The sequence below is a fragment of the Macrotis lagotis genome, chromosome 8, assembly GCF_037893015.1.
Source record: "Macrotis lagotis isolate mMagLag1 chromosome 8, bilby.v1.9.chrom.fasta, whole genome shotgun sequence".
NCBI classification, from domain to species: domain Eukaryota; kingdom Metazoa; phylum Chordata; class Mammalia; order Peramelemorphia; family Peramelidae; genus Macrotis; species Macrotis lagotis.
This window is the reverse complement of record NC_133665.1, coordinates 39,429,532-39,446,865: the sequence shown is the minus strand read 5'-3', so window position 1 is coordinate 39,446,865 and position 17,334 is coordinate 39,429,532. Positions and strand designations below refer to the sequence as shown.

At 33.0% G+C, this 17,334-nt stretch overlaps 1 protein-coding gene across 5 annotated transcripts in view; it reads left to right on the top strand.

Annotated features, from left to right (window-relative positions):
- Positions 1-17,334, top strand: part of VPS13A (vacuolar protein sorting 13 homolog A) — a 349,000-nt gene that overhangs the window by 16,153 nt on the left and 315,513 nt on the right. The gene's annotated exons all lie outside the window — the stretch shown is intronic.

Below are 17,334 nucleotides of genomic sequence, written 5' to 3'. Positions count from 1 at the left end.
AAAATGAGAACTGTCTTATAAGTACTTTGAGGTCTGGAAATGCCATCCACGTTTATTCCTACTTTCCATTATTTCCATTGAGATTCTCTATCTTTTCTTTTTCTAAATTTAATTTTATCTAGTTCCGTGAAGTCATACTTTGGTAGTTTGGTTATCTGTAAATTAATCGAAGTAGTGTTACAGTTTTTAAGATTATGGTATAGCTGAATCATTAACAGTAGGCATCCCTCTAGTTATTTAATTTTTTAAAAAATCTTTCATAAAGTTGTTTATATGTCTGGAGTGTCTTAGTAGATAAAGATATTTTATATATTTTCAAGTGAAATTTCTGTAATTTCTTTTTTATATTTTAAAAAATTTCTGGGGACAGCTAAGGTGGCATAGTAGATAGAGCCCTGGCACTGAAGTCAGGAGGAACTGAGTTCAGATCCAGTCCCAGACACTTAATTTAATTTACCCATCTGTGTGACCTTGGGCAAGTCACTTAACCCCCATTGCCTTGCAACCCCACCCCCCAAATTTTCATATAGAAATGCTTTTGATTATTGTAGACATGCTTTATATCCTGCTACTTTGTTGATACTATCAGTTATGAGTGAGGTATTTTTTTCTGCTGTTTCTTTAGGGTTTTTCTAAGTAAACCATTCTATCGTAAGCAATTATAGATTATATCTTTTCTTTGCCCATATTTATACCTTTAGCATTTTTCTTTTGTTTTATCACAGAGAACTATGGCAGATAAATGAGAAAAGGGACATCCTTACTTTTACATTCTGTATTGACTTGGCAAATTCTGTAATGTTTCCTCACAGTAAATGTTTGAAACTTGGTGTTAGATGTCATATTTTTAGTGTAATAACCCATTGCTTTAGCATAGATGTAATGTATTTTCCCAAAGACTTTTTCTGCATCTATTGAGTTAATCCTTTTTCAGAGACATTTTTGTTGTATTATTAATTTTTTTCTTTATTGTTTCAGATTATTACTATAGCCTTTTCCCCTAGTAGTTTATTTAAATTTATACATCAATATTCATTGGTTATGTTGATTGTTAATATTCCCTTTGCTTGAACATTAAAACCTAGCTATCAGTACTATATTTGTCTATAAAAGTGACTTGGCAGCAATATTGTGACAATGATTGTGATAGACTTGGACTTTGTACAATGATCCAAGACAATTTTGAAGGACTTAACAATAAGAAAAATGCTGTCTTCCTCCAGAGAAAAAGAACTCCGAGTACAAATTTAAGTACAATTTTCTCTAACATGGAAATGTGTCTCATGTGATTTCACATGTTTAATTTATATCCTATTGCTTTCCTTTTTCAATGAGTAGGGAAGAGTGGAAAGGATGTAAAGAATTCAGAACTCAATTTAAAAAGAAAAGAATGCTAAAATAAACTAAAATTTAACCCCCCCCCCAAAATTCTTTAAAAGTAAATTAGTAGGAGTGCTTTCTGAGTTCTTGAATAATTTGTGTAGTAGTTATTAATTGTTCTTTTATTTATTTTAATTACCTTAATTGTTCTTTTAACCTTTGCATGAATTTACCTGTAAATCTTTCTGGACTAATTTTTTTCTCTCTCCTTCTACCCTTTGGTACTTCCACTAGTTCAGCTTCTTGTTATAGGGAATAGGTTGTTAAACTCTCCAATGTTCCATTATTTGGATTTGGAATGTTGTGTGATTTTATAAGCAACCCTCCTTTTCTTTCAAGAAATTCTAAATGTCTGTGCTAAGTTTTTTGAATTTGTCATGTTTAGTTATTGCTTTGGTCAGTTTTGAAGTATTTCAAAGTTTTTTTCTTCATAGTAGTTTTATAGTCATCCACAAATTGTTCTTTTAAATTTTACTCTCCTTTAGTTCATATCATGATGCCTCATATTTCTGTCATATTTGCAATTTATTATAATACAATAAAATTCCATCTTATTTATATGCAGTTTATTCTTCCATTCACCAATCAGTGGGTACCTTTGTTTACATTTCTTTGATTTGATAAAAAAAAAAGTTTCCGGAAAATTCTTATGTCCGTATGTCCTTTTCTACTATTCATGATCGCTTTGGTTTCTATGCCTAATTGAATATTTTTGGTCAAAGGATTTATGCAGTTTAGTAACTTTTTGCTTAGAGTTCCAAACTGTTTTCTAGAATGGTTGAATCACTTCACAATTACGCTTAAAATTTTCATTATTGTGCCTGTCTTCTGACAACCTAGTCAGTAATTACTACTTTACTTTTTTTGATGTATTTACCATTTTGATGTATTTGAGGTAGGACCTCAGAGTTGTTTTTATTTGTATTTCTCATAATAGTTTTCATATGTATAGTAATGGCCTCTATGTCTTCATTTGAAAAATGACACTCTATCCGTTCTCTGTTACAGAATAGTTCTTATATATGTATCAATTATTATAAGTCTTAGATGTATTTTTTCAGAGAAAAAAGATACAAAGTGCCTACTGCATTAGTTTTGCCTTCTCCGAGAGCTTTTCGATTTAATTTACTGGAAATTGTTCATTTCATTTTTTGATGATTGTCTCTTATTGTTTTAGTAATTATTATGGCTCTAGAAATAGACAGTTCTTTATCATGTAATTTGACAATTTTTTTTTTTTTTTTGGTTTTTAGATCAACTGCTTTTTTTTTTCTTAATACTGTTTATATAGCTGTTAGTTTTCCAATTATTTCAGTCATGTCCGATTCTTTGTGAACCCCCATTTGGTGTTTTCGTGACAGATATTGGAGTAGTGTCACCTAGCTGCTCCTACACTTGCATTATGTACTTGTTTATTAGTGAGTAGGGCTCCTTGTGAAGAGCTCTTTGTATCTCAACCCCCAAAGCCCAGTATGTGTTTAAGAAATCCTTGTTGACTGATATATCATATCTGCATTTGGAATTGTATTAGATGGTATAATATATACTATACTTAAAAGTCATTTAACACCCTGAGCCTCTTTTCCTCATTTGCGAAATGAAAATGTTGGACTAGATGATTTCTATGGTCTTTTTAGCTCTGTCTGATTTCATTATTCTGCTAGACTGTTTTTCAATTTTCTCTGTGGATTTTTGTCAAATAAGTAATCCTTACTCTATTAGTTGGTGTTCTGGACTTTACCAAGCATTATGCTATTGTACTTTGATGAATTTTGCGTCATATTTCCCTAATATTTTCCATTGATCACTATTTTTTAACCACTAAATTGTTTTGATGATGACTAATATATGGTTAACTTCTGGTAATGCTAGTCACCCTTCATTTGGATTTTGTTTTCATTATTTCTCTTGCATTTCCCGACCTTTTGTTTCTCCAGAAATTTTATTATTTTGTCTAGATCTGTAAAATAACAACTTGGTAGTTTGATTATGTCACTAAGTCTTTAAATTAGCATCATTTTTATTTTATTGGCATAGCTCAAACCATAAGCAATTAAATAGTTCTTGAATCAGGCATTTTCCTTTATTTCTGTACAAAGCTTCTGCATTTGTGCTGCTAAAAATCCTGAATGGATCTTGTAAAGTAGATTTCTTGATATTTTGTACATTTTGTAATTACTTTGAATGGCATTTTTTTTTTACTCATTGGGTGACCCACAGAAAGATTGCGATTATTTTTTAGTTTACTTTATGTTTATCTACTTACTGAAGTTATTAATGATTTCAATCAGTTTTTTTTGTTGATTGAATTAATATATATCATTTGCAAATAGTGGTAATTTTATTTCCTTTTTGCCTATTTGCTTTTCCTTCACTTCTTTTTATTGACTTATTGCTATTTTAGATCTCTATAAAATAATAACTGTAGAAATCCTTGATTTACATAGATCTTGTAGGAAAGACTTCTAATTTTTTGTTTTTGTTAAAGATAATGCTAATTCTTAATTTTTCATAAAAATTGCTTTTTTTAAAATGCTGCATTTTAAAGGAAAGATCTATTTTCTTCAGTAATTCTAGAGTTTTAAAAAATATTACTGAATGTTTTACTTTGTCAAAATCTTGATTTTTTATTATTAATATGTTGTTATATTTATAATTTTTCTAATATTGAATTGCCCTTCATGATCAGAAGCCATATGTAAAATAATTTGATGGCATGCCTTTTTCACTAATTTTTTTTTTTTGCAAACAATTTATTCAGTGCTGGAATCAATTTGCTTTTTTGTTATTGAATTCACTTGCATATTCACCTGGGCCTTGGACTTTTTTCTTTGGGAATTCATTAATGACTTGTTCAATTAATTTTTCTGATGTTGAGTTATCTGAGGTCTGTTATCTACATAGTTTACAATTCTGCAATTATACATTGATTTCTTTAAAAAATTTTTTTAATTTTTTCAATTACATTGCAATAATAGTTGTTTTTTGGCAAGATTTTGAGTTTCACATATTTCTCACTCTCTACCTTTCCCCCCTTCTCCCCCTGACATTAAGCAATTTAATATATATTATACATCTATAACCATGTTAAACATAAATCCATATTAATCTTGTTATGAAAAAAAGAATCTAATTGAAAAATTAGAAAAAACAAAATTAAAACTAGTGGGTTTGATCTGCTTTTAAACCCCATTATTCCTTCTCTGGATATGAATGACATTTTCCATTACAAGTATTTTAAAATTGTCTTTGATATTGTGCTGCTGAAACAAACAAGTCTATCATAGTTTATCACTACCCAGTGATGCTGTTAGTGTGTACAGTATTCTTCTGGTTCTGATCACTTCACTCAGCTTCAAGTTAGTGTAGGTCTTTCCAAGCTATTCTGAAGTTCTGTTTCTTATGACTTCTTATAAAGCAATAATGTTTCATCACAATGATATTCCACAATTTGTTCAGTCATTTCCCACTTGATGGGCGTCTCCTCAGTTTCCAATTCTTTGCCACCATGAAATGAGCTGCTATAAATATCTATGTAAGTGTGGAATTCTTAACCCTTTTTTAAATGATCTTTTTGGGATATGGATTAGTATGAGTGTTGCTGGATCAAAGTGTATGCACAGTTTTTGCCCTTTGGGTGTAATTTCAAATCTCTCTCTAGAAAGGCTGGATCAATTCACAACTCTATATCAATGCATTTAATATCCCAATTTTCCTACATCCCCTCCAATATTGACTATTTTCCTTTTTAGTCATATTGGCCACATTGATTTCTTTTTGGTGCACATAAGGAGTTATAGTTTCTAGCATTCTGTTATTCTTTGTAATTTGTAATTTTTATTTTCCATATTGGCTATTTCATTTACTTCTTTTGGACTGATCAAGCAATTTAATGGTTTGTTTGTTTCTTTTTTTAAAAAACTAAGTTTAATCATCTTTGTATTTTAAAAATATTTTTGTGCATATTGGTTTTTAAAAATTTGTTGCTTTTCTAGTTATTTTTCTATTAAGTTTCTCTATTGTTTATAAGTGTGTTAAGAGACATACATTTATTTCTCTAAGAACTACTTTTGCTGTTCTCCAGAGTTTTTTAAAAATTTTATTTAAGGCCAGGTCACACAGCTAAGCACTTATTAAGTGTCTGAGGCCGCATTTGAACTCAGAGGTTTTCCTGACTCCTGGGCTGGTGCTCTCTATCCATTGCATGACCTAGCTGTTCAACCTGTTCCTCAAAATTTTAAATTGCTTATTATTTCTATAAATCTTTTCTTGTATTCATACATTCTTTGAGATGATATCATTTAGTCCCTTCCTCAATTTAACCTTATTATGCTTTTAGTGCATTGTTGCCAAGATGTATTTAATTTCTCTACCTCTCTTTGTTTTTATGCCTTAGTACATAGTCAGTTTTCATGTATTTATAAAAGTACAATGCAAAAATGAGAAATTGGATACATTTTTTTGCAGTTCTCATCAGTAATTGCCACAGATTTAGCATATCTAACTTTTCTAAAATTTGTTTTGATTAATTTCTTTCTTTTTGCTTGAGCTTCCTAAATGTGAAAAAGTCACATTAACATTTAATCAGTCAATAGACATTTATTAAGTTCTTACTATTTGTCTTGAACTGTGCTAAGTTCTGAAAATACAAATAATAATTTCTTTAAGTAACTTATCTTCAAACGGGAGTGTTAGGGTAGTGAAAGTTTTTGCTTTTTATTTTTATTATTGTATTGTCTGAGATGCTGCTTGTTAGCATTGCTTTTTCAGATTTATTTGAGGTATAATAGATCTGATTTCAGCCCCTCAACCGAACTCCATGAATCTTTGTTTCAGTTATGTTTCTTGTGAGCAGCATATTGTTGAATTGTTTGTTGTGAATGTGTCTGTTTTACATTCATGGTTTTGCTTGGTATATCTGTTTTCCCTTCCATGAAATAAGCAGCTGTAAGCCGCACAGTTTCTAGAAATCTGGGAGTGGAGTTAGGAAGGCCCAATTTCAAATCTGGTGTCTGACACTAGCAGAGCCACTGTAAGCAAATTACTTAATCTTGGTCTGCCTCAGTTGCCTCAACTGTAAAATGGGTATAATAATATCACCTACCTCCCAGAGTTGTGGTGAAGATTAAATGATAAAATAGTTATAAAACATTTTAATACCATGTTTGGTATTGTGTGGGAAAAAAAATCCACTTAAAAAATATAGACTCCTCTGAGCAAAAAAGAAAAAAAAGTTTATTTTGGTTTTTTTCTAGAAAAGAGCACACCCAGGTCTCACAAAAGTAGTGAAGATCAAGAAGCTGCCCCGAATTGACAGTCAAGGAAGATTATATGGCCTATTATGATTCCCCCCCTCCCTAGCCCCCACTACTACCTGATTGGTTAAGGTTTTCAGTGTTACAGTCTTTGTTTGAAAAAAACCTACCTGGTGACAAATAGAAGAATAAAACATTTTTTATAAAATGTTACCTCATCATCCAGATGGTGAGAACATTAAAAATATTTTTTATTGACCTTTTATGTCTATCTAAATGAAATAATGTCTGAGTATGCAAGGTCTTCTACTAGCCTCCTAGTCCATAAAATAGTCTTATCATTAAACAAGAGGCTTATGAGCTTCTTTGGAATTCAAGGTTTTTCTCATGGGAAAAAGTCTACTATCCTTCTAAAAGTAGTCTTATCAAAAGTTAGGAGAGTGAGCCTTCTGTTTGAAATAAAAGGGGCTTTCTTTTAGAAATACTTTAAGATTAACAGGTTGTTCTTTAATATTTCTTAACCCTGAGAGGACTTCACTAGGAATATTAACTCTAAGAAGGTTTTATTAGGAATATTCCTCCTGGTGTTGGTATGTTATGAGTACTTGTTTTCTTCTTTCCCTCTTCATATTCTATTATATTTACTCTCTTTGATCCTCATTCTCCTTTTACAGAGAAAAGAATGTTGTGTAAGAAGGTGATTGGGGTTACGATCAGTTATGTTATTGGAGTGACCTGCTCTTAGTTATTTTCCTTTTCTTCCTTCTAGCTCAAGGGTTTGGATCTTAGCCTTCTTTTCTTTCCTTTTAATCCTACTTTATACATTCTCTATAATTGAAGTTTGTTTTGCTTATTACTTCCTCCCCATTCCCAAACCTTCCCCTTGTTCATCTCCCTGCTAATTTAAGTGCATTTTCCTTTTTTTCTTTTTAAAAAAATGTTATTGATGTTTTTTTAACCTAGTCAAATTTTTCACATATATATCTTTCCTTTCTTTCTCTTCCCAAGAGAACCATCCCAGTGAGCAGATAACATTCTTAAAAATGAAAAAGTTTTTAAATAAATCTATAAAACTTTCCAGTACATTAAAAAGTTTGAAATATCTTGTGGTATAACTACTATACATCTCTTTTCTCTGTAAAGGACTAAGGTGAGGGAATCTTCTTGTGTCTCCTCTTTGGAGTCTTTCTTGTATTTGTGGTTTTAAAGCATTCATTCCTTATTCTTTTTATTTCTTTAGTTGTAATCATTGCATATATTGTTTTCTTGACTCTGCTTACACCCATGTTTTTCTGTTTCCTTATATTCATCATTTCTTACAGCATAGCAATATTCTATAACATTGATGTACTACATTTTATTTAGCCAGTTTGCAGTCACTGGGGATCTGTTTTTGTTTACAGTTCTTTGCTTTCATAAAAAATGCTACTGATAATTTTTGGTGTATAGTCTAGTAGTGAAATCTCTGGGTCAAAGTATATAGACATTTTATTTTTGTCACTTTATTTGCATAATTTCAAATTTCTTATCAAACTTAGTACTGATTCGTAGTCCTACTAACAATGTACTAGTGTTTCTATCTTCCCCACCAACATTAACTGTTCCCATCTTTTGTCATCATTGCCAATTTGTAGGAAATTACTATATACTAGGAAAGGGAAGGGTGAATGGAGATTAGAATTGAGGGAGTGTCAAACAAAATAAATTTCAACTGTGGAGGATGTGGTTAAATTTCTGCTTTGTTATGTTTGATTTCTTTATGCCTCAACATAAATCACTTTCTGAGTTTAACAATTCTGTTTGTTTTTTTACTTGTTTAACAATCTCAACTTGCAAAGATAGATATTGCACTGATATCTCAAAACCAGACTTATCTTTCCTCTTAAAGGTGTTTCTCCTCCTGACTTCATTAATTCTGTTTGTTGCTTCAGCTTTTTTTAAGGCTCTTTTTGTCTCATTCTGTCCTACTCCTCTGTTATTCACTGATGAAATCCTTCATATTGTAGGCCTGTTGACATCTTTCATGTGTTATATATTTTACTCACTACTACTATCAGATTGCCTTTTTAGCACAGTGTCTGGCATATAGTAGACACTTAATATATGTTTGAGTGATTGACTTAGGACTGACATAAAATTGCCTAAGGATTCCTTCAAAGGTATTGCTGCCAACTATATTTATCAATATGCAGAGACTTTTTACTAACCAGATTATTATATTCTTGGAGGATAGTACTGTACCACATACAAAAAAATCAATGGACTCCAGTCAATGCTTTCATCAGTAGTTTTTAGTTAACATCAGCAGAATGTGTACCCACAGTATTTTGCAAAGTGTAGAAGGGGAAAATAAAAATTTGAATATCAAAGATTTGCAAACCTTAACTTTAGAGGTATAACTAATGACATGAAATACTTATCATAAGTAAATAGAAAAAATAAAGTCAAACCCAGAATTTTCTTGTTGTTCGTTGTGTCTGACTCTTCTCAACCTTCAAGTCCTTCTATTTCTCCATTATTTCTCATCATTATCTGGTCAAAATATTTAAACTCTAGCTTCAGGATTTGACTTTCCAACAAGTAGCCTGCATTTCTTAAAGTATTGGTTTATTTGATCTCCTTGCTATCTAGAGTTTAAGATGTCTACTGAAGGCCCTGGTTGCCTGAAAAGCAGACATTTTGGAAATGGGTGATGAGAGGTTAGCAGAGGTTAGGGCAGGATAGGTAGATTTGAGAATCATCAGCATACAGATAGTGATTAAATTCTTGGGAGCTGATGAAATCACAAAGTGGAGTAGTAGACAGGGAGAAGAGAAGAGGATCTAAGATAGAATCAGAATTAGCAGAAGAGCAGGATGATTTTCAGAGGCAGAAGAACTACAGATCAAATTGCTGACATTCACTGGCTTATGGGAAAAGCAAAGAAATTCCAAAAAAACCCATGTATTTCTAATTCTTTGATTATGTTATAACATTTGACTGTGGAGATCACAGAAAAATTTCTAGTCCTCAAACAGATGAGAAAAATCAGATCACCTTGATGTGTCTGCTGAGAAACTTTATGCAGAACATGAAGCTACATTTAGAACTAAACATGAACTGAGCACCAACTGAATTGTGAGGGATTAAGAAGTGAGAGCATAGAAAATGGAGGCACCTTCTAATGCAGAATTGTTAGCATGAATGGAAGAGATCAAATTGGAGTTTTTTGAGTATGTGGACCGTGGTTAAGAGTAAGGCTATCTTTTATTATATGTAACAGGTGAAAGAGGAAATAGTGACAGAAGGCATCTGAGTGTTAGGAAATGAATTTTTTTCCCCTGTAAAATAGGAGACAAGGTTCTCAGCTGAGAGGGTAAAGGAGGAGCCATGAGACTTTTGGGAAATGAAAAGGATTGGCAGAGCTGCTATATAGAGAAGTATAGTTAGTAGATAAGGCTAATTTAAAGATAGTTGATTAAGGATTACCTAGTGACAGTAAGACCCAGTTGAATCTGTATAAATTTTTTAGTGGTCCCAATTAGAATGGTTGTATGACTCTTTTCCCTACTGTTCAAAGTAGCAGGTGGTTGGAGTAATCCAAGATTGAATCTTTGTAGGTCACATTCTTTTTTTTTAATATCAAGATATAATAAACTTCTAGGTCTTTTTAGTTAATTTTTTTCAGTGACACTTGATAATGGGAGATCTCAGAAGGAACAAATATATAATCTCCCTATAGTTGTAATGTAAGCATTTTATCCTTGTGCATCCTTTTTTTAAAGCTATTTGTTCTGGTTCAGAGTGATAGAACTACAGCCTCCTGTTGGGTATGGGATTCTTGCCCTCCTTGTTCCTTAGGAGGATAGCTGTATCCCACTCTGCTCCTGGGATCTGATCCAAGATGCTGGTGCTAGCTTTTGAACTTACTCCTTTCTCCTTGAGCACAGGTTCTCCTATCATTCTTTCTCTGATGTGTGACCCCGTACAGACATTGTTATCAGAGTGTCCCACCCAATATGAGTCTGGGAGTGCCCTGTTATACCTCCTGGGCCTGGTATGTAGCCTCTATTAACCCAGTCCTCAGGACAGCAGAACTCTTTGTCTTACTCCATATACTAACTTGGTCCAGACAAAGATTCATACACTTTTCCTGAATTTCCTCATCTGAATTTGGTCTGGAGCATTTTTTATCTATTTAGAAGAGTTTGTGGATCAGAGTTTGGCTCCATTACTTTGTGCTGCTGTGGCTTATGCCTCTTTACCTTACCTTTCCAGCTTTTATCTTATAGTTTTTGCCTCCTTGCACTTTGATCCAGTTAAGCTAGACAACTTTCTACATCTCCACAAATGATGTTCTCTAAACTCTCAATTTTCCTTTGCATCATATTTTTTTCCTATGCTTGAAATATTTTATCTCTCTCTCTGTCTCTGTCTCTCTCTGTCTCTCTCTCTCTCTCTCTTTCTTTTAGTTCATCCTTTGAAACCCAATTAATCTACATTCTCTGCAGAATCTTTCTTGATTCTTCCTTTTCCTTTTGGCAACCATGTCCCTCATTTTATTTAACACAATTAGGAGGGACCTCTGTCTAACCTATATAAGAAGCCTTTCAGTAATGACAAGAAATCAACCACCATTTTCTTGAAGATTATAGTCCATTACCCTTTTGAATATCTCTAATTAGTTATAAAGTCTTTCCTTTTTTCAATATGAGTAAGGTGCCCAATGAGGACATTTTTACAATGGAATAAACATTAAGTGCTTACTGTGTACAAATCACTGTTCTAGGAGAAGGGAGAACAAAGTATAATTAAAACAGATATGTTAGTCTTCCTGAATGGCTTCTTTTTTTATTTTTATAAGACAGTGGTTTCCAAACTTTAATCATGTGTTTCTATCAATAAAAATGTTGAGCACAGTATTTATTTTTAAATTATGTATATTTAATAACCCGTAATTATGTATGTTATAAAACTTAGATTCATTTTTAAAAGGATGAGATGAAAATGAAACAACACTAGGTTTTAGAATCTATGGGGAACCACTGGAGTTTACTGAATAGAGGTCTTTTTAAAAAAAATTTATTTTCTTCAAAATGTACATGCATATTTCCAAATTACAAAATTTCCCTCTACCCTCCCTTCCCACCCTGCTCCTCTCAGCAGAGGACAGTCAGGTTAACATTTTACATACATATTTTGTTAAACATGTTTACAAATTTAGTAATTTTTGGCATGAGGAATTAGAATTAAGGGAAAGAGATACATAAGAGATAATTTTTATACAGTGTTCATCAGATTTGGAAAGGTTTTTTTTTTCTGTGTGTTATGTTTTTCTTCCTCTGGTGGGAATAATATAGTCTATAACCAGTCAAATACAGTTGTCCTAGCTCTCTGGACTGCCAAGGGGAGCTGTTTCCATCAAGGTTGTTCATCACATTGTTGTTCATGTGTACGTTGTTCTCTTGGTTCTACTCCCTTTGCTCAGCATCAGATCCTGTTGGTCATTCCATTATTTTCTGGAGTCCGACCATTTATAGTTTCTTACAGAACAATAGTATTCCATAGTATTCATGTATCATAACTTGTTTAGCCATTCCTCAATTGACGGTCATCCCCTCAATTTGCAATTCTTTGCCATTACAAAAAAGAGTTGCTATGAATATTTTGGAACATGTAGAATTTTTCCAATTTTTTATAATTTCTTCTGGATGTAAACCTAGAATTGGAATTGTTGGGCGAAAGAGTATGAACAGCTTTATTGCTCTTTGGGCATAGTTCCATATTGCTCTCCAGAAAGATTGGATCTGTTCACAATTCCACCAGTATCAATGTCCCAGTCCTCCCACAACTTCTCCAACATTGATTATCTTCCTATTTTCTTATCTTGGGTGTCTAATCGGTGTGAGATGATACCTCCTTGTTGTTTTTACTTGCATTTCTTTAATCAATAGTAATTTGGAATAATTTTTTTCATAGGACTATATATAGTTTTAATTTTTTGATTTGAAAACTGTCTATTCATATCCTTTCACCATTTATCAGTTGGGGAATGACTTGTGATCTTATAAATTTGATGCAATTCTCTATATATTTTAGAAATGAGACTTTTATCAGAACCTCTAGTAGTGAAGCTATTTCCCATCTTTCTGCTTTCCTTTTAATTTTGGCAGCATTGATTTTATTGGTGAAAAATTTTTTGAATTTGATAGTCAAAATTATTAATTTTGCAGTTTACAATCCACTCTAATTCTTGTTTGCTCATAAATTCATCCCTTTTCCATAGATCAGATAGAGTATTTTTTTTTGGTCTATTAATTTATCTATGGGGTCACTCTTTATGTCTAAATCCTGTACCCATTTTGATCCTATACAGGATGTGACATAATGGATCTATGCCTAGTTTTTGCCATACTATTTTCCATTTTTCCCAACAGTTCTTAACCCAGATGCTGTTATCTTGGGTTTGTCAAATAGCAGACTGCTGTAGTCATTTACTGCAGATTCTTTAAACTTATTCTAATCTATTGATCCATTACTTTATTTTTTTTTTTTTTTTAGATTTTTCAAGGCAATGGAGTTAAAGTGGCTTGCCCAAGGCCACATCACTAGGTAGTTATTAAGTGTCTGAGGCCAAATTTGAACTCAGGTACTCCTTACTCCAGGGCCAGTGCTCTATCCACTGCGCAACCTAGCTGCCTCATTACTCTTATTTCTTAACCAGTACCAGGCGGTTTTGATGACTGCTGCTTTATAGTATAGTTTTAGATCTGGTAGAGCTGGGCCACCTTCCTTTATATTTTTTTTAGTTGCATACCCAATTCATTGATCTCCTCTTTCTCTATTTTATTCTTGTAGGCATTTAGAGATATAAACTTTCCCTTCAAAGCTGCCTTGGCTGTATCCCATAAATTTCAGTATAATGTCTCATCATTTTCTTTGATATAACTATTGATTATTTCTATTATTTGCTATTTGATCCACTCATTATTTAAGATAAAATTATTTGATTTTCAATTAGTTCTTGATTTATCTTTCCCAGACCATTTAATACATGTAATTTTTACTGCATCATGGTCTGAGAAGTCTATATTTATTATTTCTGCCTTTTTGCATTTGTTTATAAGGTTTTTGTGCTCTCATACACGGTCAATTTTGGTGAAGCTGCCATTTACTGCTGAGAAAAAGGTAGGTTCTTTTTTATCCCCATTAAGTTTTCTTCAGAGGTTTATCATCTCTAAGTTTTCTAAGATTTCATTCATCTTCTTAACTTCCATCTTGTTTATTTTGTTGCTTTTATCTAATTCTGAGAGAGGGCAATTGAGTTCTCCCATTATTATGCTATGTCTCCTTGTAATTCACTCAGCTTTTCCTCTAAGAATCTGGATGTTATATCACTAGGTGCATACATGTTTAGTAATGATATAGATTCATTACCAGTGGTGCCTTTTTAAGATATAATTTCCTTATCTCTTTTAATGAGGTTGATTTTTGCTTTTACTTTGTCTGAGATTAGGATCTCTTCCTCAGATTTTTTTTACTTCTGCTGAGGCATAATATATTTATTTTGCTCTAACCTTTTACCTTTATCCTGTGTATGTATCTCTACTTCAAATGGGTTTCTTTTTTCATTTATTTTTTATTTACACATTACTAAAATATTCTTGTTTAAGAATAAACATAATACCTCCCACTCTGACAAAAAATATAAAATCTCATGAGAAATAAAGAGGAAAAAATGTGTTTCAGTCTGTGTTCTGATATCATTGGCTCTGTCTTGGGTAGATCATATTCTTTATCATAAGTCCATCATAGAAATTATTGCCATATTTTCCCACAGTTGTTGTTACAGATTGTAATTCCCTCCATCCGTTCCTTCCCCCTACCATATATTATATTTTCTCTCTCCTTTCACTCTGACCTTCTTCAAAAATTTGCTGTGGGGCAGCTGAGTGGCACAGTGGCCAGAGCACTGGCCCCGGACCAAGGGGCCCCAAGCCCGCCTCCCACCCCAGAGACCCAGCGACCACTAGGCCCCATGGTCCTGGACAGACCACTCAATCCCAGCACCTTGTAAAAAGTAAAAAAGAAAATGTGTTATATCTGACTGTCCTCTCCTCTATTATCCACATCCCTCCCCCCTTTCCCCCATTCCCCTTCTCTCCTTTTTCTTCTATTTCCTCTCTGAACCATTTCTGATGAGAATGAAAGTTTCCTCATTCCCCTTCGCCTTCTCCCTTCCAATATGAAATATTTTAGCCTATTCTACCTCTCCTTTTTCTTACTCCCAGTACATTTCCCTTTTCACCCATTGACTCCATTTTTACTATATATGTGTATGTATGTATGTATATATATATATGTATATATATATATATATATATTATATATCTTCAAATTCAGCTCTTTGCTGTGCTTCATCTTTAAAAGTTCTTCTACCTGTTCTTTTAAATGAGAAGGTTCATATGACTATTATCAGTATCATCTTTCCATGCAGGAATACATACAGTTCTTCATCATTAAATCCCTCATAATTTATCCTTCTCATTCACCCTCTCTATGCTTCACCTGAATTCTGTACTTGAAGATCAGACTTTCTGTTCAGCTCTGGTCATTTCAACAGGAACATTTGAATTCCCCTGTTTCATTAAAAGTCCATCTTTTCCCCTGGAAGAGGATGTTCAGTTTTGCTGGGTAGTAGACTTTTGATTGTATTCCAAGCTCTTTTGCCTTCTGGAATATTATATTCTAAGCCCTTTGAGCCTTTAATATAGTTGCTGCTAAGTCCTGTGTGATCCTGACTTCAGCTCCATGATATTTGAATTGTGTCCTGGCTGTTTGTAATATTTTCTCTTTGATTTGGGGGTTCTGGAACTTGGCTGTAATATTTCTGGAGGTTGGTTTTTTTTTTTTTTTGGATCTTTTTCTGGGGAAGATCAGTGGATTCTCTTAATTTCTATTTTACCTTCTGCTTCTAGGATTTCTGGGTAAGTTTCCTGTAGGAATTCTTTAAAAATGAGATCAAGGCTCTTTTCTTGATCATGACTTCCAAGTATCCCATTAATTTTTAAATTATCTTTCTTGAATGTTTTCCAGATCAATTTTTTTTTCATTGCTGTATTTCACATTTTCTTCTAATTTTTCATTCTTTTGGTGTTGATCTATTGTGTCTTGATTTCTTGTAAAGTCATCAACTTACTTTAGCTCCATTCTACATCTGAAGAATTTGTTTTCCTCAGAGAGCTTTCTTATCTCCTTTTCCAACTGGCCAATTCTGCTTTTTAAATGATTCTTCTCCTCAATAATTTTTTGAACTGTTTTATCCATTTGACCTAAGCTGGTTTTTTTCCCCATATTTAATTAATATTTATTTCAGGACATGCCATGTCAAAAAAACTTGACTTTAACAACAAAATTGCATTATAAAAGCACTTTCCATCCCAATTTGCCTTTTTTTTTTTTAATGTAAGCTATTGGTATGAAGACTAATGCTAGTTCTGAAACCCCAATTGATGGACTCTTTCATTTCATTCCATAATCCAAGCACTTGGGGCATACTTTCTGGTGACAAAGAGGGTCTGGGGAGGAAAAGAAGTAGGTGGGGATTTTCCCAGTTTATTAGTTTTTGAAGGGCGAAGGATAGAGGGGGGGGATGATGTTTCATTGAAATTTCACCTTTATTATATTATGTTAAGTAATGTTTACAACAGATTCCAGAATGGCCATCCTGCACTAATAACTCCGCAATTCTCTTTCTGCAATGTATTTACAAAAGTGTTTATTGACTTACACAGCAATCTCACAATAACTAGTAAAGGATAAAGGGTGCACTCCTAGTATATTGTTTGCAGTGTTTTATCCGGGGTGGGTGGGTGGGGAATGGTGGTTTAAGGGTGGGGAGGCGCTACATATAGCCACACTGACCAAGCTCTAGACAGATTCCTTGACACAACAGCCAAAAAGATGGGAAGTAATTTTTTTTTAAAAAAAGGAACAAAGACAAGGAAATAAATATCACCAAAGGAAAAATTGTTAATGGTATAATTGTTGTAGCTTAGTTAAATATAAAACTAAATTCCTGGTTAATTAACCAAACTATACAGATCTAATGGAAAAAACCAAACCTGCTTGGAAGACCCAGCATAAAAAGGCCAGAAATTAATGGCATACGCCTGCATAATCTTGCATTTCATTTCTTCTCTCTCCTTGTACACAAAGACTTTGAGGGCTTATAAGCAAACTGCTACTGTCTCCAACTTGACCTCAAATGTCCTGAGCAAAGTATGTGCTATTCTTCTGAGGGTTTTTGTCCTTTTGTTCAGAACCTTTCCTGCCAGTTATACCAGGGCAAAACCTGAACTCCTTCCACTTCTTTGGGAAGTTATGCTTAGACAGTGCCTTGTCACTGCACTGCATTAAAGATAAAGAAGGGGAAAGGATCTGTTGCTATTAAAAGGTTTCTCATTACTGTAATAGCTCCCACTTAATAGTCTTAAAATTTGATGGGAATGTCTACAAGATCTTTTCAATTTTACCACTAGGAGTGGATACAGTTATTTTATAAAATGCAACATGAATGGAAATACCTGGTTGTTTGCTGCTTGCAGTGTTTAGATAAGCTTATATGAAGGGAATCATTTCTCTTGTTCACAGTCACTATTAACTGGCTCCCTTTAGTGTGTTCAAGCTGACTCATTCAAAAGGATCATTCCCTAAACCT